General features: G+C 36.3%; 1 pseudogene; it reads left to right on the forward strand.

The window, feature by feature from the left end:
• Nucleotides 1-21535: 21535 nt before the first annotated feature.
• Nucleotides 21536-22925, forward strand: LOC108478913 (pentatricopeptide repeat-containing protein At5g18390, mitochondrial-like; annotated as a pseudogene).
• Nucleotides 22926-24095: the final 1170 nt, after the last annotated feature.

Genomic DNA, 24095 nt, shown 5'->3' on the forward strand with positions numbered 1-24095 from the left:
AATGAGATTTGAATCTAGAATGGGAGAAAAATCGAAAATCGGGAAAGTTGGTAAAATGGCCGTTTTAGTATTGAGGTAAGTTCATATGTATAATAAGCATTAATTTATGCATGTTTCAATGTAAAATTGATATATTTACTATGATTGTCGAGGTGTTGAAAGTAAGTATAATTATGATGATTTAAATGTTCAATATTAATTCGACATGGAAATGAGAAAGTATGTAAGTTTGTATGTAAATAATACATTATCTTTATTATGTTTTTGTATTTCAACATATTTTATGTATTGTAGCTGATTTTTGAATCATAATTGACTATTGGAAGTATGGAATCAAGCATTAAAAAGAGAGAGAAATCCCAGTTGAACCTTCGGAAAGATTAGATGATACAGATGGTATGTAGCTAGGTCACATGTATGATGCTGAGTGCACATCATGTGTACAAGAGAGCTACGAGACATTATGATGTAGCTAGGTCGCATGGGTGATACTATGTGTACACCATTTAGACAAGAGAGCTACGAGATATATGTAGCTAGGTCGCATGCATGGTTCCAGGTGAAGGATACCATGTAGACAAGAGAGCTACTAGATAAACTGGCTAGGTCACATGGGTGGTACTAAGTGTTCACCATGTGTACAAGAGAGCCAAAATTATATGTACAATCGAGCTAGGTCACATGAGTGGTGCTAAGTGAAGGCCACTATGTGTACAAGAGAGCTTCGATTTTAAAGGTAGGTTGTGTGCGATACCATTGTGTATCTGTTATTAATCCGAAGCGTTCAACTAGGAAATTGATTAAATGAAATTGTGTATGACTTTGTGATGATAAGTGAAAGTATATACGTGTGTAACTTATGAGCAATATGCTCGATATGTGATTGGAAATTGGAAAGATTGTTATGGGAAAGTGATGAATACAATTGAAGTGTGAAAGATCAAAATTGACAATAAAACTGTTCTAGATAGTTACAGTGACGTGAATCTAAAAATTTACCAAAAATAGTAGAAATTGAATCAGAGGCTGAATGAGATATCAAATTAGAGCTTAATGAGTTATTATGAGATATTTAAGTTTTTGAGAGACTGGTTCAAAATGACTACGTGATCCCCTGTTCTGACTTCGAGAAATCATTAAAAATTGTACAAAAATAATTAGGGAATATAATTTATATTCCTGAAATCCTTAATGAGTCTAGTTTCAAATGAAATAAAAGATAACATCCTTTGAATTCTGTAGGAGGAGAAAATTGATAATAGTGAAGAGTAGTCAGAACAGTTGAGCAGTGAAATAGGGGTAACTTCAATGAATAAACTGTACTAATTGGCTAGACCAAAAATTTTGAAAATTTTATGGTAAGAATATACGTGAATCTAGTTTCAAGGAAAATTAACGGTTTGTAATTTTTAGTTTTGTAACTCCAGAAATAAATAATTTAGTTGCTGGTACTCTGCTAGACAGCTTATTTTGAACCTGTTTATGATTGTAATAGTGAAAGTATGTGTGTTTGTGATGGTAATATTCCGGGAACATATTGTGACTTTATTTAAAGTATGATAATGTATTGTTTATTAATATTTACATACTTACTTACTAAGCTATAATGCTTACTCCTTTCCTTTCCATTTTCCTATAGTGTCGCGGATGTTAGCTCGAGTTGGAGGTCGCCGGAGGTTAAATCACACTATCAAACTATTGATCGATATATAAAGGTTTTAAAGTATTTTAAGTCTTTGGCATATATGGAAACTCATTTAATTGTTATTAAGTTGCTAGGAATTGGCTTAAAATACTGACCTATGTTATTTGAAGGTCTCTATTGTATAAAGTCATTTAATGTAGATAGTCTTGATTATGTTATTAATTATGAATCAGTTTTTATACGATGATTAGTGACTAAGTCTGGTAATGCCTTGTACCCTATTCCGGCGTGAAACACGGGTAAGGGGTGTTACATTTGAGGTTATTTTCCAAGCCAGTTGCCACCCTTATTTACACTACATACTTGACTTCAAAGGCACTTAACATGGCATAAGTGAGCACTTAAACATACACAAACAAGACATGATCGTGATCATTTCATCTTTACTTATACATGTATAAGACTTCATACTTTGTCAAGCCCAACTTACCAATTCTCATTTGAGTCATGGTTATCATCATGCTAAACAAATCCCAATTAGATCATCAAGCATTCATAGCTACAACACATCTTATCACATACACACAATCACCAACCACATCACAATTGGATGGGCACATGTATACTTAAATAAATAAGCTTACAACCTAATAATCAATATGAGCCACATCTCATGGCCTTATATAAAATGAATCAAATATCAATATAAGCCAATTTACATGGCTTCACATACATGAAACCCTTAACCATTACAAGCCAATACCTTTGGCTAAATCGTAATGACACATTCACAATTGACTAAGTCCCTATAAATACCATAAACTTAAGAGGTTTGTATTCATTTTTACCTACGATGATAGCATGATAGTGTGATGACATCTCCGGCGGCCTCCAACCCGAGCTAACTAAATTAACCTATAAGAGATGGGAAAGGAAGGGGAGTAAGTTTCAAAGCTTAGTAAGTTCATATGAAAATAATGAGCAACTCATGCTAGTCATATACTATGCTTGACAATATAAGCACAAGTTAATATAAAAATTGCTATAAATCTCAAGGCTGTAATATAACCTATTCACCTGTTTACTCTCTTTTGATTTATTAAAATAATTTAACTTTACTCGAATTTCAGTTTAGCAGCTATAATTTCTCCATTGCAGCATGTTTTATAATTAGCAAATCATTTTAAACATCTTAGTAAAAGTACTCATAACCAATAAATCACAATTCAAATAAACAATATTTACTATCTCACCAATCAATTGGGCCTCCAAGGCCTAACATATAGTCATCAACCGTGTTTCCATGCATTTATATATCATGACCATAAATCAAAAATCGTAGGGCTATCTCAAAGTCACTTTCATAGTGATCATAACTCATAATAATATGAAGTCAATACGTAAAATCTTTACGTACATACCTGTACCATCTCATAACATAACCACTTACTTTCTCATCTTTGGCATACCCGTTGAACACTTGGAATACTAAATGGATACACGGAAAGTCTTTGCACATAAGTGCCACATATGTAGCTAAAGCTAACTCATATCTCATATCACATAAATGCTCCACACAAGCTGATGGTCAAGATGCAACTACGCGTGTTGCTCACACAAGTTGTCAAGTATCCGCAACACATGTCGGACTACCCAACCACCGGTAGACGTACGAGACTAGCACCCGGATCACATAATCACACATACATCATAAAGATATTTAGTGACATGTCACTCTATCCTATTCTATACCTAAGGTTCAAACGAGATTTTTCTCACTTATCCGAACTTCGTCAAATACAACTATAGAATCAATCATTTATTTCATACATTATCAAAGCATTTAGAATATTTAAAATACAAACATAACATAGCATTATTTACATATGAACTTATCTCATCACCAAAATGGCAAAGAGGGACCTAAATGTTAATTACTCATTTTCCCTCGTCCTAGGTCCGAATCTCATTTTATTTGATCTATAACATCACATTTAGCCCACTTATTAGTCACATTACTCAATGTGACCCAAAAATCATACTATAGAAAAATTATGTTTTTGCCCCTAGAGTTTGTCATAATTACACTTTTGCCTCTAAGCTCGTAAAATGAAATTTATTCTATTTATTTAACATACAAGCCTTAGCCGAATCATTTTCATAACTATAGTAGCCCACAATTTCCATTAAAACACACTTTTACTACATATATTATAACTTTTACAATTTATTCATTTTGGACATTTTCACCGAAAATCACTTAGTAAAAGCCGTTTCTCTAACCATAAACATGCATAATCTACCATTAAACATCAAAAAACAAAAATTTATAACATGGGTCAAAACCTAAACCTTCATCATATCTCAAATTCATTGTAGAAATAGCTAGATCGTGTTACCAGGATTTCAAAAACGTGAAAATCATTAAAAACGGGGCTAGAACAAAATTACAATCGAGCTTGAAAGCTTGAAAAACCCTAGCCATGGCTTCCTCTTGCAAATTTCAACGAAGGAGGATGTAACATCCTGATTTTCGGGTTTTTCGCGATTCTTGATATTTTAAGTAAGTTTCTAAAATTTGGTATGTGATTATGGAATTCATAATTTGAGTATGTAAATGGGCTTATGGAAGGCCCATGTATTGGCCAAAACCCGGTAGAATTTTCAAAATTTGGACTTAAGAGTTAGGGGTTCTGGCTAGGTGACCTTATGCAAAGTTATGGGAGAAATATATCACAAAAAGAGCTATAGTAAAGTGGCAAGGGTGACGCCACTAAGCTCCTAATAAGGTGGCGTGTGGAGCATAGGGGAAGACATGGGATCGATTCCCTGTGTTGGCAAATAAGGTTATTTATTTTTATGAGCAGGAGGGGTAAGTGATGGAACCCAGGTGGATTCTGTTGGAGGAGTTTGAATTAGTCAAGTGCATGGATTAAGGAGTGATAATGGGAGAGATTTTAGGGATGATGGAGATATAAGAGGGAGCGTATCTAGGAGAGATTTTATGAGATTTGAAATGGGGGAAGTGATGGCCGGCCAAGGGGGAAGGTTAGTGTAAATTCGGCTATTGGGTTTTAGGGTGGCATTTTCCTCTTTTGTTTTCTTTCTTTCTTCCCACTTGTGCCGATTTTTCTTAAGAAATTCCTCTCTTTTCTCTTCCATTATTTCATCCATAAACTCTTTACCCCCATTCTTCCTCTCTTTCATTTATGGTAAAAGTCAAACTCATCCTTCTTTTCATTGCTAACTGAATAGCAACAAGCCAAATCCCGAAGGAGGCAAGGGAAGTCGATTTCTCCATAAAGGTATACACTTGTTCTTTTTTCTTTTAGCCGATTCATGTTATGTCAGAAGCCTTTCAACTCTTTTTTCAACACCCTTTTTGGTCCATAACCACTTCTTCTTCAGTGATCCAAAAGTCGAAAGCACAGCATCCTTGGGTGACTTGGTGGCCGATTCTTAGGATCCTTGTGGTGCAATTTTTACTAGTGTTTTGAAGCTGGGACTGCGTTGAATTGGAGTTGACACGGGATTGGAACCGTTTGGGTAGGTGAACCTTGGTAAGTGCTCGTAGCTTTAAATTCAGTATTATAGAGGTTAAGAAAAGCCGAAACCCCTCTAGTTTAGGGAGGTGGCCGAATATGGGTATAGGCTTTATGGGGTTCTTCTTTTAATATTTTTATGGTTTCTATAGTAGAGGAACAGCAAGGCGTAGTGTCGATTTGGGTTAGCTTGGATCATCGGAGTGGCTAGATCTTGTCATAAATCTCGGCAAAGGTAAGGTGCCTAAGGCCATTATGGATGGTGGCCGAATGTGTAAGTGTTAATATTAGATGGTTCTTGGTTTGGTTCAATAATTGTGAGCTGATTTATTAACGGTTGATTATAGGAGAAATCGTGTAGGAGATCTCGTCGAGGAATATCGCAAAACAGGTGTGTAACGAACCCTTTTTCATAGCTTAAAACGATGAATGCCGAAAAGCTGAAATGCCGAAATTCTGGCATTTCGAGGACTTGTGAGCAAGCAAACGCTCATTAGTTAGTTAGATTCGTTGAGATTATGATTGAGAACATTGGAAACAGTAAGAGCGCGATTTTTGGCGTTCAGGGTAAGTTGGGCCTCGAGGGGCCGAAGTGGGGCCCAATGGGCTTTTGGGCCCATTTGTAAAAAAAATGGTAGAAAAGGAAAACTTGCTAAATTACGCATCGAGATTGATAAAACCGTTATGGAATATAGGCTAAATGGGCCTAGATGACAAAATCGGCCAAGTAGGGCCCATTAGGGGTTTTAGGCTCAATAACTCGATTTCGCTAAAAATGGGCCAGAATCACTGTTTGCACCCATGAATTGTTAGTAACCGTTAGTGAACATGGAAACCCTAATTTTTGGTAAGATTACAGGATTACCCTTATAATATGAAAATGATCGTTTTGCCCTTAGCTAAAAATGACCATTATACCCCTAGGGTTTATATATGAATTTAATACATGGGATTTTGATAAACATGGTATGTATGATATGCACATGACATGTATGATATGCACATGATATGTATGATATACACATGATGTATTCATAAATGCATTGGGTTGGGTTTTTATATGGATGGAGGAAGTGCAAAAGGGCTTATGCCCCAGTTATTAAAAAAAGAGCTTATGCCCCAATTATCAAAAGGGCTTATGCCCCAGTTATTAAAAGGGCTTATGCCCCAGTTATTAAAAGGGCTTTTGCCCCAGTTATTAAAAGAGGCTAGGCCTCCAGTTATATGATAAAGTAGCTATACTGCCAGTGGAGAGTTATGGTTGGGTGGGTTGAGTTATTCCCCACATGGTGTGTTGGTTGGTACGGGTAGAGAGTAGCGGATGGTGGGTCGAGTAGTCTCCCCAAATGGGCCATACCGTTTACAGTAAAAGGCTACGGCCCAGTATATACATATTGAAATTGGACTTGGGCTAAGGCCCAGCAGGCTGATATTGATTTGGGCTCTAAAAGGGGCTTGTTGCACACTGCGTTTCCAAACTCACCCCCTTTCTTTAAACTTGCAGGTGAGCCTTGATGTGGGGACGTGGAGCTGGAGGGGATTCAGAGTGGCCGCGGTGATCGCCTTTGGGCTTTTAAATAAGTATTGGTTTTCTTTAAATTTCCTTTAATTATTATTTATTCTTGGGTTGTAATAAGGTCATTTTACCTGTTCATTTTTTGTCGGGATTATTTTATTTTTAATAACTTTAAAACTGGTTGATAATTATTCAAATGGGCTAGACTTAGGACGTGATTTCAAAACGATACTTGATTTCAAAATATCACAACACCACGATTATTCGATTTATCAAAGAGGTTCACTTAAACAAATTTAAACTCGATATAACAAAGTGTGGCAATGGTTGTGGGCATGTCTAGGATTGGATCCAACTGAAGAGCTCGGTACTTAAGCAGCCTTCATGGCTCACCTCCTCTGTCTCGGATACCTACCTGGTGCCCAGCTTCCATTCACTTTGTTAACTCAACAAAATATATGGTTTTTAAAACACTAAAACGGAATATGGGTTTTCAACTCCAATGTGGCACGTCAGATTCGGCCATAACGTCTAGGCCGAATTTGGGGTGTTACATTTAGTGGTATCAGAGCCTAGGTTGTAACAACTCGACTATGGATCGGGTCCAAAAATTTTCCAAAAATTAGGCCTAAGAAGGGTATTTTTGGAAATGGTTTTTGAAATTTCTTTTCAAAGATGTTTTACAGAGTATACATGTTAAAATGGTACAAGTTTTTCTGTTTTAAACAAGAGTGTCAAAATAAGGGTGCTTTCAAATCAAAATTTTTAAATTTTTACCTTCTATAAGTAAAAATATGGCTTTTTGAGTTTTAAATGGATTGGAGAAAGAAGTGGCACACTGAATCCCCAGCACCAAGTCTGTAAGTATATTTTCCTTACGATATATGGTAATGATATGATATTAGGAATAGTACTGAGACCCTACATGATACTTTAGATAGGGTAAGGCTGTAAAACGGTAGAAATGAGACTGTAGCTAGGCTACGATGATACGAAAACAATTCTTGAACTGTTATATCTCCATAAGACACTTTCTTAATAAACAGTGGAACATTATACTAATATCATAAAACTCATAATCAGATAATTCGATATGAGTACAGGAGGAGCTCGTAGACGAAGCCGCGGACGTGGTCGCGGAAGGGTGCAAGCTGAATCTTCATCCTCAGGGCATAGGCCAGCTGAGGAGGCATCTGTGCCACTAGCAACGGAGACTGGGTCTTATGATCGAGCTGCGGGGGATGACGCTTTGTCTCAAGCCATGTTAAGGGTTTTGGAAAGGGTTGCTGGAGCTAGCATCGGGACAAAGGAATAGGGGTCCATATCGGAGCGACTCAGAACAACGGAGCGTAAGTATTTAGGGTGTATCTCGAGTAGCCCCAAATGTGGCAGAATATTGGCTAGAGGCAACAGAACGGATCATGGACGATCTAGACTGCTCACTAGAGCAGAAGTTGAAAGGAGCCGTGTCACTGCTACGTGATAAGGCATACCGATGGTGGATCACTGTAAGGGAGAGTACCCCAATTGAGCAAGTAACACGGGAATTGTTCAAAATCGCTTTTAAGGGAGGTATGTTGGAGCTAGTTATGTGGATGCTCGCGGAAGGAATTTTGAATCTAACACAGGTAATAAGACTGTAGCGGAGTATGAGGCAGAATTTTTGAGGCTGAGTCGATATGCCAGCGGGATAGTGGCAACTGAATATAAGCGCAGTGTTCGATTTGAGGATGGCCTCTACGATGAGCTTAGGATATTGATTGCTCCACAGAGAGAGCGTGGTTTTGCTGCATTGGTAGAGAATGATAAGATAGTCGAGGAGGTGAAGCTGATTGAGCGGCAGACTCTTGAGAAGGATCAACCCAAGTTTAAGAGGGATTTTAGACCCTCAAGTGCCACGAATCGAAATGTTAAAAGAGCAAGGATGGAGGAACCAATTCGAGCAGTTCCAATAAATACTTATAGACCGCAGGCTTGCAGGGACTGGGTAAGGTGCATATGGGGGAGTGCTGGAAACGAACTGGAGCATGTTTTTGATGTGGGTCTAAGGAGCATAAGTTCAGGGAGTATTCTCGGAGGACAACTCAGGAGTTAGTTGCAGAGCAAAGGGATGTCCAACCACGGTGAGGAGGACCACCACCACAGAGGGGTCGTGGGCAAGGTAGAGGTGGCAATGGTAATGGACGAGGACGTGGGGCACTTGGCAGGGGTGCTAGACACGTTGAAGCTCGACAACCGGTGTTGGTTTATGCTGCACGACGTCGTGAGGAGGGTGACACTTCTGATGTTATAACTGGTACGTTCTTCATTCATAGCACGCCTTACACTGCTTTGATTGATGTAGGTTCCACTCACTCGTATGTTACTTGTGACGTATCTGGGGCTTTGGATGTGCTTTCTGAGGAGACTGTGAGTGGGGTATCGGTGATAACCCTTCGGGACATTCGGTTAAAGTAGATGAACTTTTTAGGGCAGTGCCTTTAATGACACAAGATAAAACTTTTGAAGGAGATTTGATGGAGCTGCCATTTGGGGATTTTGATCTTATCTTGGGAATGGACTGGTTAACTAAGCACAAGGCGACGTTGGATTGTGCTGCAAAGAGGATGGTACTAAGAACTGCCGAAGATGAGGAGATAATGGTCATAGGGGAATGAAGGGATTATTTGTCCAATGTTGTTTCGGCTTTAAGAGCCGAGAAGTTGATTCGGAAAGGTTGTGAGGCGTACTTGGCCTTTGTAAGTCAAACCGGACTTGAGGAGATAACGGTGGAGTCGGTTAGGACCATTAAGGAATTTCAATATGTATTTCTAGATGAACTTCCTGGATTACCCCCGAACAGAGAAGTCGAGTTTGGAATCGACTTATTACCTGGAACAGCTCCTGTGTCCATTGCGCCTTATAGGATGGCACCAAAGGAGTTGGTAGATTTGAAAGCTCAGATACAGGAACTATTGGATAGAGGGTTTATAAGACCAACTGTTTCCCCGCGGGGCGCACCAGTACTGTTCGTAAAGAAGAAAGATGGGACTATGCGTATGTATTGACTATCGGCAGTTGAATAAACTGACTATCAATAACAAGTATCCGTTACCAAGAATCGACGATCCGCTCGACCAATTAAAAGGAGCCTCGGTATTTTTAAGATCGACCTTCTGGTCGAGATATCATCAATTAAGAGTTAAAGAAGTGGATATTTATAAGAAGGCGTTCAGACTCGATACGGTCATTACGAAGTTTCGGTAATGCCTTTTGGTTTGACTAATGCACCGCAAAGATTCATGGATTTGATGAATCGGTGTTCCACCATACTTGGATCTGTTCAGTAGTCATTTTATTGACGACATCTTGGTGTATTCGAAACCAAGAGAAGCATGATGAGCATCTTCGTAGTGTTGCAGGTGTTAAGGGAAAAGTAACTTTATGCAAAATTTAGTAAGTGCGAGTTTTGGCTGAAAGAAGTTACCTTCTTGGGGCATGTTGTGTCTGCACGAGGGATCAAGGTGGACTCTCGAAAGATTGAAGCAATTTTGAATGGAAGCCACCGAAGTCGGTAATGAGATCCAAGTTTTCGGGGTTGGCAAGTTATTATCGAGATTCATGGAAGGATTTTCGTGTTGGCGACCGCTAATCTAAACTTATAAGGAAAGGGCACCTTTTGTTTGGACAAATAAGCAAGAAGAGGCTTTTGAGAAGTTGAAGAAGCTTTTGACGAAGCGCCAGTGTTGATTCACCAGAGTCCGTAAGGATTTCACGTGTACAAATGATGCGTCACATGTAGGTTTGGGTGCGTGTTGATACAAGAGGGTAAAGTGGTCGCTTATGCTTCACGACAGCTTAAACCGCACGAGGTGAACTACCCTACGCATGACTTGGAATTGGCAGCAGTAATCTTTGCACTTAAGATATGGAGGCATTACCTGTATGGGGAGAAATGCATCATCTATACGGATCACAAGAGTCTTAAGTACTTTCTGACTCAAAAGGAGTTGAATCTTAGACAACGAAGGTGGATAGAGTTGTTAAAGGACTATGACTGTTCGATTGAGTACCATCCAGGTAAAGCAAATGTCGTGGCTGATGCACTAAGTCGAAGGGCTGTAGTGGAGTTGAAGGCGATGTTTGCTCGTCTAAGTTTGTATGACGACGGAAGTTTATTGGCTGAGTTACAAGTGAGACCGACTTGGGTAGAACAGATTAAGAAGCAACAGTTAGAAGACGAGTCGTTGGTTCTTTTGTTTCAGCAAGTTGAGAAGGGGGAGAATCCAGACTTTGGGTTAAATAGTGAGGGAGTTATTTGTTTTCGAGGGAGAATTTGTATGCCGAAGAACTCTGACTTGAGATTGATGATTTTGAAAGAGGCACATAATGGATCTTGTACTATGCATCCAGGAGAGAGTAAGTTATATCGAGACTTGCGAGAGCTATATTGGTGGCCTGGGCTTAAGCGAGAAGTGACCGAATTTGTAAGGAGATGTTTGACATGTCAACAAGTGAAGGCCGAGCATCAACTGCCTTCGGGATTGTTACAACAGGTAAAGATACTACTTTGGAAGTGGGAAAGGGTAACTATAGACTTTGTGAGTGGGTTGCCGTTGACACCTTCTAAGAAGGATTCAGTTTGGGTGATTGTGGATAGGCTCACGAAATCTGCTCATTTCATACCTGTCTGAACCGATTACTCATTTCAGAAGTTGGCCAAGTTGTATATGGCAGAGATAGTGCGGTTGCATGGTATGCCAGTATCGATAATTTCGGGCCGAGACCCAAGGTTTACATCTCAGTTTTGGCAGAAGTTGCATGAGGCATTGGGAACGCGATTGGACTTCAGTACGGCTTTTCACCCTCAGTCGGATGGGCAGTCAGAGAGGGTTATTCAGATTTTAGAGGATATGTTGAGGGGTTGTGCTATTGAGTTTAGGGACAGCTAGGAGGACCATTTGCCATTGGCGGAGTTCGCGTATAACAACAGTTACCAAGCAAGTATCCAGATGGCTCCTTATGAGGCACTATATGGGCGAAGGTGCCGTTCGCCTACTTGTTGGGCAGAAGTGGAGAAAAGGCAAATACTTGGGCCAGAGTTGGTAGCAGATACTGAAGACAAGATTAAGGTGATCCGGAATCGGTTAAAGGAGGCAGTGGATCGAAAAAAGTCTTATGCCAATCTGAAACGTAAGGATATTGAATATGCTATAGGGGACATGGTCTTTTTGAAAGTTTCGCCTTGGAAGAAGATATTGAGATTTCGTAAGAAGGGTAAGTTGAGCCCACGGTTTATTGGGCCATACCGAGTTATTAAGCGGATAGGGCCGGTGGCTTATCAACTAGAGTTACCTCCAGAGCTAGATCGTATTCACGACGTTTTCCATGAGTCCATGCTAAGGCGATATCATTCTGACCCAACTCATATCGTGCCAGTTGCAGAAATCGAGGTACGGTCGGATTTGACTTTCGAAGAGGAACCTGTGCAAATACTTGATCGCGATGTCAAGGTGTTGAGAAGGAGGTCAGTCCCATTAGTGAAGGTACTTTGGAGGAACCATGGCAAGGAAGAAGCTACTTGGGAGACCGAAGGGGCAATGCATCAACAATACCCTCAACTGTTTGGATCAGGTAAATTTCGAGGCTGAAATTTCTTTAAGGAGGGTAGAGTTGTAACATCCTGATTTTTGGGTTTTTCGCGATTCTTGATATTTTAAGTAAGTTTCTAAAATTTGGTATGTGATTATGGAATTCATAATTTGAGTATGTAAATGGGCTTATGAAAGGCCCATGTGTTGGCCAAAACCCGGTAGAATTTTCAAAATTTGGACTTAAGAGTTAGGGGTTCTGGCTAGGTGACCTTATGCAAAGTTATGGGAGAAATATATCACAAAAAGAGCTGTAGTAAAGTGGCAAGGGCGACGCCACTAAGCTCCTAAAAAGGTGGCGTGTGGAGCATAGGGGAAGACATGGGATCGATTCCTTGTGTTGGCAAATAAGGTTATTTATTTTTATGAGCAGGAGGGGTAAATGATGGAACCCAAGTAGATTTTGTTGGAGGAGTTTGAATTAGTCAAGTGCATGGATTAAGGAGTGATAAGGGGAGAGATTTTAGGGATGATGGAGAGATAAGGGGGAGCGTATCTAGGAGAGATTTTAGGAGATTTGAAATGGGGGAAGTGATGGCCGGCCAAGGGAGAAGGTTAGTGTAAATTCGGCTATTGGGTTTTAGGGTGGCATTTTCCTCTTTTGTTTTCTTTCTTTCTTCCCACTTGTGCCGATTTTTCTTAAGCAATTTCTCTCTTTTCTCTTCCATTATTTCGTCCATAAACTCTTTACCCCAATTCTTCCTCTCTTTCATTTATGGTAAAAGCCGAACTCATCCTTCTTTTCATTGCTAACCGAATAGCAACGAGCCAAATCCCGAAGGAGACAAGGGAAGTCGATTTCTCCATAAAGGTATACACTTGTCCTTTTTTCTTTTAGCCGATTCATGTTATGTCAGAAGCCTTTCAACTCTTTTGTCAACACCCTTTTTGGTCCATAACCACTTCTTCTTTAGTGATCCAAAAGCCAAAAGCACAGCATCCTTGGGTGACTTGGTGGCCGATTCTTAGGATCCTTGTGGTGCGATTTTTGCTAGTGTTTTGAAGCTGGGACTGCGTTGAATCGGAGTTGACACAGGATTGGAACCGTTTGGGTAGGTGAACCTTGGTAAGTGCTCGTAGCTTTAAATTCGGTATTATAGAGGTTAAGAAACGCTCATTAGTTAGTTAGATTTGTTCAGATGATGATTAGGAACATTGGAAACGGTAAAAGCGTAATTTTTGGCGTTCACGGTAAGTTGGGCCTCGAGGGGCCGAAGTGGGGCCCAATGGGCTTTCGGGCCCATTTGTAAAAAAATTGGTAGAAAAGGAAAACATGCTAAATTGCGCATCGAGACTGATAAAACCGTTATGGAATATAGGCTAAATGGGCCTAGATGACAAAATCGGCTAAGTAGGGCCCATTAGGGGTTTTAGGCTCAATAACTCGATTTCGCTAAAAATGGGCCAGAATCACTGTTTGCACCCATGAATTGTTAGTAACCGTTAATGAACATGGAAAACCCTAATTTTTGGTAAGATTACAGGATTACCCTTATAATATGAAAATGACCGTTTTGCCCTTAGCTAAAAATGACCATTATACCCCTAGGGTTTATATATGAATTTAATACATGGGATTTTGATAAACATGGTATGTATGATATGCACATGACATGTATGATATGCACATGACATGTATGATATGCACATGATATATTCATAAATGCATTGGGTTGGGTTTTTATATGGATGGAGGAAGTGCAAAAGGGCTTATGCCCCAGTTATTAAAAAAGGGCTTATGCCCCAGTTATCAAAAGGGCTTATGCCCAGTTATTAAAAGGGCTTATGCCCCAGTTATTAAAAGGGCTTATGCCCTAGTTATTAATAGGGCTTATGCCCCAGTTATTAAAAGGGCTTTTGCCCCAGTTATTAAAAGCATTGCCTTTTTATTTTTGAAAATTTTCACGTTGAGTTCGAATAGTCAAGTACCCTTCTAAGTTTTTAAAAATAATTTTCAAAATACGAGCAACTGTTTTGGAATTTCAAAGCGTTGTGTCCTAACTTACTGGATGTGGTGTTTTGTCGTTTCAAGATGGGGATTTCAAAAAAGGGCTAACTTAGTGTCAAATATCTTAAAAATATTGTGTCCTTACTTATTGGATATAATATTTTGATTTATTTGATACAAGTAAACCCTAATTTTCAAAAGTCAAAAATATCAAAAAAGGATTGCATATCAAAAAATTTAAATTTCCGACATTAAAGACATTTTGATAATCAATTAGGTACCAATTTTTGGGCGTTACGAGGGTGCTAATCCTTCCTCGTACGTAACCGACTCCCGGACCCGTTCTTTTATTTTGTAGACTAAAACTAATGATTTTAAAACAAAATGTTTTAAAGGTGATCCAATCACACCTAAAAAGATTGGTGGCGACTCCCGTTTTCGTTTTTTAAAGTCGATTCCCATTTTCCAAAACTCGATTTAAAAATGGTCTCGACACTTTATTCTCATGATCAGACTCTATACCTTCATACTCCTTTTCATTAACATTAACATCATTAATTTCTATGTTAATCATAAATTCACCTTCCCCATTATTAGAATCCCTATGTTGTATTTTCCTAGTCTTTTCTTGATCAATTATAGAATCTTCCTTAGTATAATTCCCTCCCTGAAGATTAGAATCAAAATAAGATTGTGTTTCAACAAATGTGACATCTATGGTAACAATAATCTTCCTATCAATTGGATCATAACATTTGTAACCTTTTTTATTAGAAGCATTGTAACGGCCTAATTTTCAGTGGTGTCGGAAATGGTGATTTGAGATCACTAAATTCGACAAATAAGATTGAACAAGATAGTAATTTAATATTTATGAGTCAAGTAAGAATTTAGAAGAATTTGTGAAATGGTGAAATTAGTGAATTAAAAGAATTTATTAGGTCAAACGAGTCAAAAATGAGGTATCGAGACCTCAAAGTTGAAAATCGAGCTATAAATATTTTTATAAATATTTATGGAGTGTCATTGAGTTAGTATTAAAGTTTCAGTTAGAAAATTTTAACGCTTGGATGGCTAATTAATTAAAAGGACTAAATTGAAAATAGCACAAAATTTGTTAAATTGTGAGTAAATAGCTTAAGTATTTAAAAGATGGATTTAAAGAGCAATTAGACCCAAAGTTTAATGGCTGGACGGTTTGGGTATGAAATAAGCAAGAAAACAATGTGAACAAGGGCAAAATTGGAAATAGCATAAAAGTTAATAGTTAAATAATGATGTAATTGAAAAATCTAGACATTTCTTCATATTTTCTCAGCCAAAACGCCATAGAAGGTCTGGAGAAAGCTGGTTTTCATATTTTTACATCATGTGAGTTTAATTCTTACTTTTCTTGATAATTTTTATGTTTTTATGACTTTTACAATTAGGTCCACTTGTAGAATTCATTAGTTTTTATTTTATGGGTGAAATTGGAAGTTACCCTGGATGGATAAGGGAATTTTATGATGAATTATTATGAAATTTAAGTTCTAATTTCATATTAAGGTGGTTTTATTAAGTGATTTTGATAGGAAATGATATTTTGGACCTAATTGTGAAAAAGTTGTGAATTGAAGGTTTCTGTTGAAATTAAGAATATAAAAGGTTTTGAAATAGTTTATAATGATAAAATAAAGTGTTAATTGAGAAAATTAGTTCAATTGATGGGTGAATTGAGTAGGGACTAAATTGTGAAAACTATAAATTTTGGGGTAAAAGTGCAATTTCGAAATTTGAACAGCATAAATTGTGAAGTGAAATAGAATTGAAATGGATGCTAATGAAGGAATGATTTTATAATTATAGATCAAGAAAACGAATCAATCGTGGAAAGGAGAAAATTCAAGAATAGTCCCCAATTTCTACGACTTTTGCAAATTAGTCCGTAAGTTCATATGGCAAAGTTCAATGTTTTGATATGAAAATATTATGATTGTTAAAGTATTTTATTGTTGATGAATACTATCAATTTGCATTAACTAATGAATAATGTGTAACTAAAAGTACAAATTAGTAGGAACAATAGATTTGAGTGCTTCTATTCGTGACCTCGATGAGTTGACGAAAAATATGTGATAAGTGTGCCGTTTAAGACCATAGCTGGGCTATGGCATCGGTGTAATGTGATAATGTGACTCAGATAAGACCATAGTTGGGCTATGGCATCGGATAATGTGATAATGTGATTCCGTATAAGACCATGTCCGGGATATGGCTTCGGATGATATGTGAACTGTAAGACCATGGCAAGGCTATGGCTTCGTGTGTGATGCGTAACAATGTGAAAGTCCATAGTTTACTATGGCAATGTGATAATGAAGCACTCAATTCCCTTATTGTTCCTTAATTTGACAATGAAGTAAATGAGAAATGGGCCTAAGGGAGTTAAATTGTGAGTAGCCATATGCAAATTATTCCAATGAGTTATTAATGAAATTTTGATTTGAAGGATGAAATAGTTAAACTAATAGATATATGATTGTGTACGATATTTGATATGATTTGTGTTTTTATGCTTATGAGCTTACTAAGCTTCAATAAGCTTACTTGTGTGTGTTTAATATTTTTATGTAGATTGACTTGAAGTGAAGTGGGTAGATCGGATCAACACAACAGGGCACACTATTCAGATCAATTCTGGTAGTTTTTGTTTTATGTTTAAAGATTTATATGGCATGTATAGAGTTTGAATGAATTGAAGTAAAGATGTTATGAACTAGTTAACAATATTTGTACTAAAACAGTTTTTGGTTAATAGCAGTAGTTTGACTTTGAAAATTCACCATAAATTGTGGAAATTGAGTTAAGGGCTGAAAAAAAATGAGATTAAAGCCTAATGAGTCTAGTTTCATATAGAGGAAACGATGCATGCAATTGGATTTTTTGTTATGAGATATTTAAATTGTGGTGAGACAGAGTCTGAATGACTTCGAGTTCCCCTGTTATGATTTTAGAAAATCATTAAAAATTGAAAAAAAATAATTATGAGTCATACTGTATATGTATAGATTCCTCATTGAGTCTATTTTTAAGAGAAACAAACAGCATGATTATTTGAATTTTTTACAGAGAGAAATTTGATTCGTAGTGCATAGGGGTCAAAGTAGCAAAACCCTGAAAAAGGGGAGGATTTAACTAATAAACTGTACTAATTGGACCAACCAAAAATTATATAAAAAAATTTGTAGGTAGATATATGAGTATAAATTCAGGGAAAATTTACGGATTTGGATTTCGAGTTTTATAACTCGAGATATGAATTATTTAGAAACTATGACGCAGTTGGACAGCTTGTCTGAAAAGTATGATATAAATTATCTGAATTTGGTTAAGTGCTCAAATAAGTTTAGTAGTACCTTGCGCTCGACTCCGAAAACGGTCTCGGGTAAGGGGCGTTACAAGCATAGCCAACAAAGACACATTTTTTTTGCTCTAAGATCTAGTTTACCTTGGTTGTGAAGATGAACAAAAACACTACACCCAAAAACTCGGAGGGATAAATCTGTGATTAATTTAGAGTTAGGAAAGTTATATTTAAAGAGACGAAAAGGAGTTCTATAGTTTAGAGTTTTACTGGGCATTCTATTAATAAGATATGCAGCTGTTAACAAGGCTTCGCCCCAAAGATAACGTGGTACCTGATTAGTGAACATCAAGGCTCTAGTTACTTCCAAAAGATGTCAGTTTTTTCTTTCTGCAATCTCATTTTGTTGTGGTGTATTTGTACAAGAACTTTGGTGGCCTATTCCATTTTGGTTAAGAAAACACCTAATTGGTCACCAAAAAATTCCCCACCATTGTCAGTCCGAAATACTTCTATTTTCACACCAAATTGTGTTTCCACCATAGCATAAAAAGACTAAAACACATTTTTAACTTCAGACTTATCTTTTAATAAAAACACCCAACAAATTCGAGTATGATCATCAATAAATGTGACAAACCAACATTTTCCTGAAAAACTTGAGTCTCTTGAAGGTCCCCAAACATCACTATGAATTAACGAAAAAGGTTTGGAGGCTTTATATTTTTGAGGTGGAAAGAATGACCGATAATGTGTAGCCAAATCACAATGATATAAAGAAGGACTTTTATTTTTAAATAGATTAGGTAACAAATATCTTAAATAGTAAAAATTAGGATGTCCAAGCCTATAATGCCAAATCATAACCTTATCAAAATCAGAAACAAAATTTAAACATAAAGTAGTTGTTGGTTGACTTAGATGGTCGGCTTCAAGAAAGTAAATTCCACCAAATTCTTTAGCATTGCCAATCATCCTCCCCGAGACCATGTCCTGAAACTTACACATAGAGGAGTCAAATATAACATGACAATTTGAGGACTGGGATAATTTACTGACCGATATGAGATTACAAGCTAGATTTGGCACATGTAAAACATCATGTAAAACCAAGGAAGATGAAATTTTAACAGACTAAGGAAGACAAAATTTTAACAGTGCCTTTCTCGGCTATTTCCGAGAGGGACCCATCTACTACTTTGATCTTTTTGTTTCCTGCGTAAGGTGTGTAAGTTGAAAAAAGAAAATGACTACTAGCCATGTGATCACTAGCTCCAGAATAAACGATCCACGTGTTTGTTTTATAAGGCTTGACACTGAGAAAAACAGAAAAATCAGTACCTGATTGGGCAAAAGAGGAAGAAGGATTATTGGATGAGTTAGGAATAGAAGAATTCATCCGAAATTGTGGTGATTGAAAAAACTTGTGTAGATGCTCTAATTGTTCTTTAGTGAATGGGGACACTTCCAGAGAACTTTGGCACTCATAATTTCCATTAGTTGTTTGGAAAGCTCTGCTATCCCCTGATTGTAAACCACGACCACTGCCACTCTTTTTCCTTCCATTTGTTGGTTTCCCATGGAGCTTCCAACACATTTCTCAAGTGTGTCAATATTTTTTGCAGTGATCGCACCAAGGTTTAACCATCATGTTACTAGAGATTTAACCTAGCTCAGATGCCATGAAAGTTTCCAAGAGAGCTTTTAATAAAACTGTTCTATATTATTAACTAAAGAACGAACTTAAATAGAGAAAACAGTCCTAATCCTAAATGTGATAATAGTTTCCTTATTCTAATAAACTACTAAAAGATAAAATAAAAATATTCCTAGAATCAATAAAATTTATCTTCCTAAATAAGATTTATCTACCTAAATAAATTTAAAATATATACATATTTCAACATGTTGGGTAGGAACCTTTTTGAATTCTGAAAATATTGCATTGCCATATATGAACATGCATTTATACATTAAGATCTACAATTCTGTATTATTATGCAATTCTGAATATTAGTTGTCTTTAGTGCTATATTTATTGATTGATTCTGATATTTTGAGTTACGACTCACACTGGGCTTATTAACTCACTCCTTAGTTTACTGTTTTTACAGATAACCAACGAAGTTAGGATTTTGGATTCGACAATCGGAGGATTATCTCGGACAAATTTTAATAAACTTATTATTTTTAAACTTAATATTTGTACTCTTTTTTATTTAGGATTGTAATGTTTTATTTGGATTGTGGCATGAGACTTTAATTTGGATTTATTTTGACATCTATGATTTTTAAAGTTTTAAACTATCCAAACTTGGAAATTGATTTAATTATGTAAACATCTTGGTTTTAATTAAAAATCATCATATATCACTTTTTCCACTACAATATAAAAAAAGAGTTTTAAAAGTAAATAAAATTACAAATCAACTTAGTTTTTAAAATAATTAAACTTTGAAAATTAAACATTAAATTTAATCAACTTTTGAAACTAATAAGTTTTTATAAAATTAAGAAAGTTGCTCAATTTTACTTTTCCAGAAAAGACAAGCAAATGGCTCCGTTTGAAAGCCAGGAAAACATTTTCCGGAAAATATTTTCCTAGTTTTACGGTGTTTGGAAGGTTGAAAACATTTTACATTAGGAAAATGTTTTCCTAGGCACGTGTAAAATAACCTACAATTTGAGGAAAATGTCTTACTGATTTCATTTCCGTAAGACATTTTCCATCCCCTTCTTCATCCAGGTAAGTCTTCTTCTTCTTCCATTCTTCAACTTATTCCATCTCCTTCTTCGTCCAGGTAAGTCTTTTTCTTCTCTTCTGTTCTTCAACTTCTTAAATATTTCTTCCATTTTTCCTTACCGTCGCATATCTTCTCTTCTCAGGCAAATTTTACATGCTGCTGTTTCATTTCCTATCTTTCTCTCTTTCTCAGGATCTCTTTCTCAGTTCAAGGCCCAATACCCAAACTTCATATTTTCCTCTGGTTTTTAAGTGTCTCTGAAGTCTTCACGCTCTCACTCTCTGCAATATCCATGTGTGTTCTTTATTTTTATTTTTATTTTCTCATGTATTTTCCTTCTTTTCCATTTTACTTCTAACTCTCAAGCTTGTAGATTTAATTGAGTTATTCAAAGCCTCTACCTTTAAGCTTATGTTTCTTTAAGATTGTTAGTCTCTTCTTTGATATAAGAAATTATACACATGGGTTAAAAGTGATGAATTTATTAATGGGTATTTAGCTTTAATGGATAAAACCAACTTATTTTCTTAGAAAATGTCATTTTCAATTATTGAGCTTTGCTTTCTCAAATGGGTTATGTTTAACAGCTTGTATCCATCGTTAAACTATGCAGCAATTTTATGGAGCTATTTGTTTTATGTTATTTGGGTTTTTTTCTTCTTTAATTGTTCTGTTTCTATGGATTACCTACGATGCCTTGTTGTTAAAAGCTTGAAAACATGCTCAATTTGAATGAACATCAGTGTGAATAAGAAATTTACAAATTCAGTTCATTGTTCAATTTTGGATATCAAACAAGTTGCTAATGTGAAATGATTTTAAGAAATGCCATTTTCTGATGCTCAGTATACCATTTTTATGCATTTCTCTTTGGTGTTAGCGAAATGTAGCTCAAATTCTTTTTGCCCTAGAGGGCTAGGTCTCTGTACAACAACTGCAAAACTTAGGACTCATAGAAGTGAACTCAATATGTTTATATGTTAATGTATGATAAGAGTGAGTTTCTTTACAATTGATTTTAGCCATCTTGTCTTGTTTCCTTTTCGATGTGGTACATGTGATTGGTATTTTCTATTTATTCCTTATTATAGTACGGAAGTTCTTTGAACTTGCAGTATAATATTCCTCTGTTGGTTCAGTCAATTAATGAGTATCAAGGCGGAAATGGAGGTTACTGGACTGTAATTTCTACTGCAAATGCTCTGGTCTGCATAGCTACTCCACAAATATGGAAATAGATCCCAGAACATTCTTTGTTCCTTTAGAACCCTAACCTCAGTAAATTCTCTCCAAGGTACTTTTGTTTCGAAAGATGACTATTTTGCAGCTATCCACCACATTTCTAACATCGTTCGTCGTAAAGTTCATCCAGAGCGCACTCTCAACAGCATGAACCTTTCTATGAACTCTGAACTTGTATTCCGCGTACTTCGTTCTTGCTCAAACTCCCCTACAGAATCTCTTCTCTTCTTCTCATGGGCCCGTTCCCATTACACCCCCACCTTTGTCGAATTTGAGGAGCTAGTCAAGATCTTCATTCTCCATAGGAAGTATAAATCTATGTGGTAAACCATTCAACAAATGCAAAAGCAGCAGCTTCGCCTTTCTTTTGATACCCTTTATTTTATCATTGAAGAGTACGGAAAGAACGGCCTCATAGACCAGGCTGTGGAAGTTTTCAACAAAAGCATTTATTTAGGTTGCAAACAAACCGTTAGCGTTTACAATTCATTGCTCTTTGCACTTTGTGAGGTGAAGATATTCCATAAAGCATATGCATTAATCCGGAGGATGATTAGGAAAGGTGAGGTACCAGACAAGAGTACATACACAGTTCTGGTGAATGGATGGTGTTACTCCGGGAAGATGAAGGAAGCGTAAGACTTCTTGGAGGATATGAGTAAGAAGGGGTTTAATCCTCCGGTTAGAGGTTGAGATTTATTGATAGAAGGTTTGTTGGATGCAGGTTATCTTGAATCAGCAAAGAAAATGGTAAGAAGAATGACCAAAGAAGGGTTTGTGCCTGACATTGCTACATTTAATTCTTTGGTGGAAACAATCTGTAAAACTGAGGAGATTGATTTCTGCATCGATATGTATCATAGTGTTTGTAAATTGGGGCTTTGTCCGGATATTAATACTTACAAAATATTAATACTTGCAGCTTCAAAAGTTGATAGGACTGACGAGGCATTTCGACTTTTAAATAATTCAATTGAACAAGGTTATAAGCCATTCCCTAGTTTTTATGCACATATAATCAAAGGCTTGTGTAAGAAAGGGCAGTTTGATGATGCATTTAGCTTTTTCTGTGAGATGAAGATCAAGGGTCATGCTCCAAACAGACTAGTCTATACAATGTTGATAACAATGTGTGGACATGCAGTCAGATTTGTAGAGGCAAGAAATTATTTGGTGGAGATGATCGAATGGGATTAGCACCAATTTCAAGGTGCTATGATATAGTTCTTGATGGTTTAAAGAATTGTGGGAAGCATGATCGGCTAAAAGGATAGAGCAGTTTGAGGTTTCCTTCGACGTATTTGATGCATAATTGAGAATTGAAGATTATAGCAAACCTCATTGTCACAATACTTGATGACTCAATGTAGCTATTAACTTCGAAAGGTCAATTGTTTCGGATTCGCTTACTTCTAATTTAGTTCCGACTCATTCTTATTTCGACCTTGTTCGATACTAGTTATACATTTTAAGTTCTACCACACAAAAGTCTCATTGAGAATTACTTGGTTACTTCGCTTTCGATTTACGCATTTAAGCTTTGACCAGTTTACTTAATGAGGCTTGATGCAAGCCTTTCAAGAACAATTGTGTCAAGTCGTTCTTGCCTAGCAAATCGAATAGGAGCTTAGAGTAATATTTAACAAACGGACTGCTCCAGCATTAACTGTTTGGTGAAAACGTTAATGGTAATGCAATGTTGAAGTATTTTCATGGAAGGCGTTAAGAATTAATGTTATTGGGATTATTAATTTCTAGTATCAACTGTGGTTTGGAAGCTAATTTATAATTATTCAATCCTTGTTTTTATTTTTATAACACAATTACAAATAATTTATTTGACTTTGGTTGTTTTTAATTTATGACGGTTAATATTCTAGTTTAATAATTGAGTATTATTATATATTTAAAATGATTTATTTATTTATAAATAAATCATTGCAATATATGTAAAAATAATTTAAAATATAAATTTATTAATATATATATATATATATATATATATATATATAAACTCAATCAAACAATGAAAAGATAATAAATTCTTAAATATATAAATTTCTTAAAACAACTTTTCAATAAAATAATTTCAGAAATCACAAACAATAAAAAATATTTTATACTGATTCATTGAAACACTGAAGAGTAAATCATTTCCAGAAAAATAAATCAATTTCTAGAAATCATTTTTCAGAAAATATTTTACTGGCAAATAAACGGAGCCTAATTTTAAAAACATATTTTGAAATCTAATGACTTAGCTTGGCCATCTATTTGGCCCATGTAACCTTCAAGATCTGGCTATGACATTTAGGTCGGGTTGAAGAGGTTATATATGTTGAGTGTGGGCTTATTTTGAATTAGAAATTTTTTTAACAAAATTACTAGTGAAGCAATTTCATAATTTGTTTAAACCTCAAATTGTAAATATAAAAAATATCTCTAGAAATTTTCTTGAATAATTTCTTACGAGAATTTAGAA

This window comes from Gossypium arboreum, chromosome 7 (assembly GCF_025698485.1).
Source record: "Gossypium arboreum isolate Shixiya-1 chromosome 7, ASM2569848v2, whole genome shotgun sequence".
NCBI lineage: Eukaryota > Viridiplantae > Streptophyta > Magnoliopsida > Malvales > Malvaceae > Gossypium > Gossypium arboreum.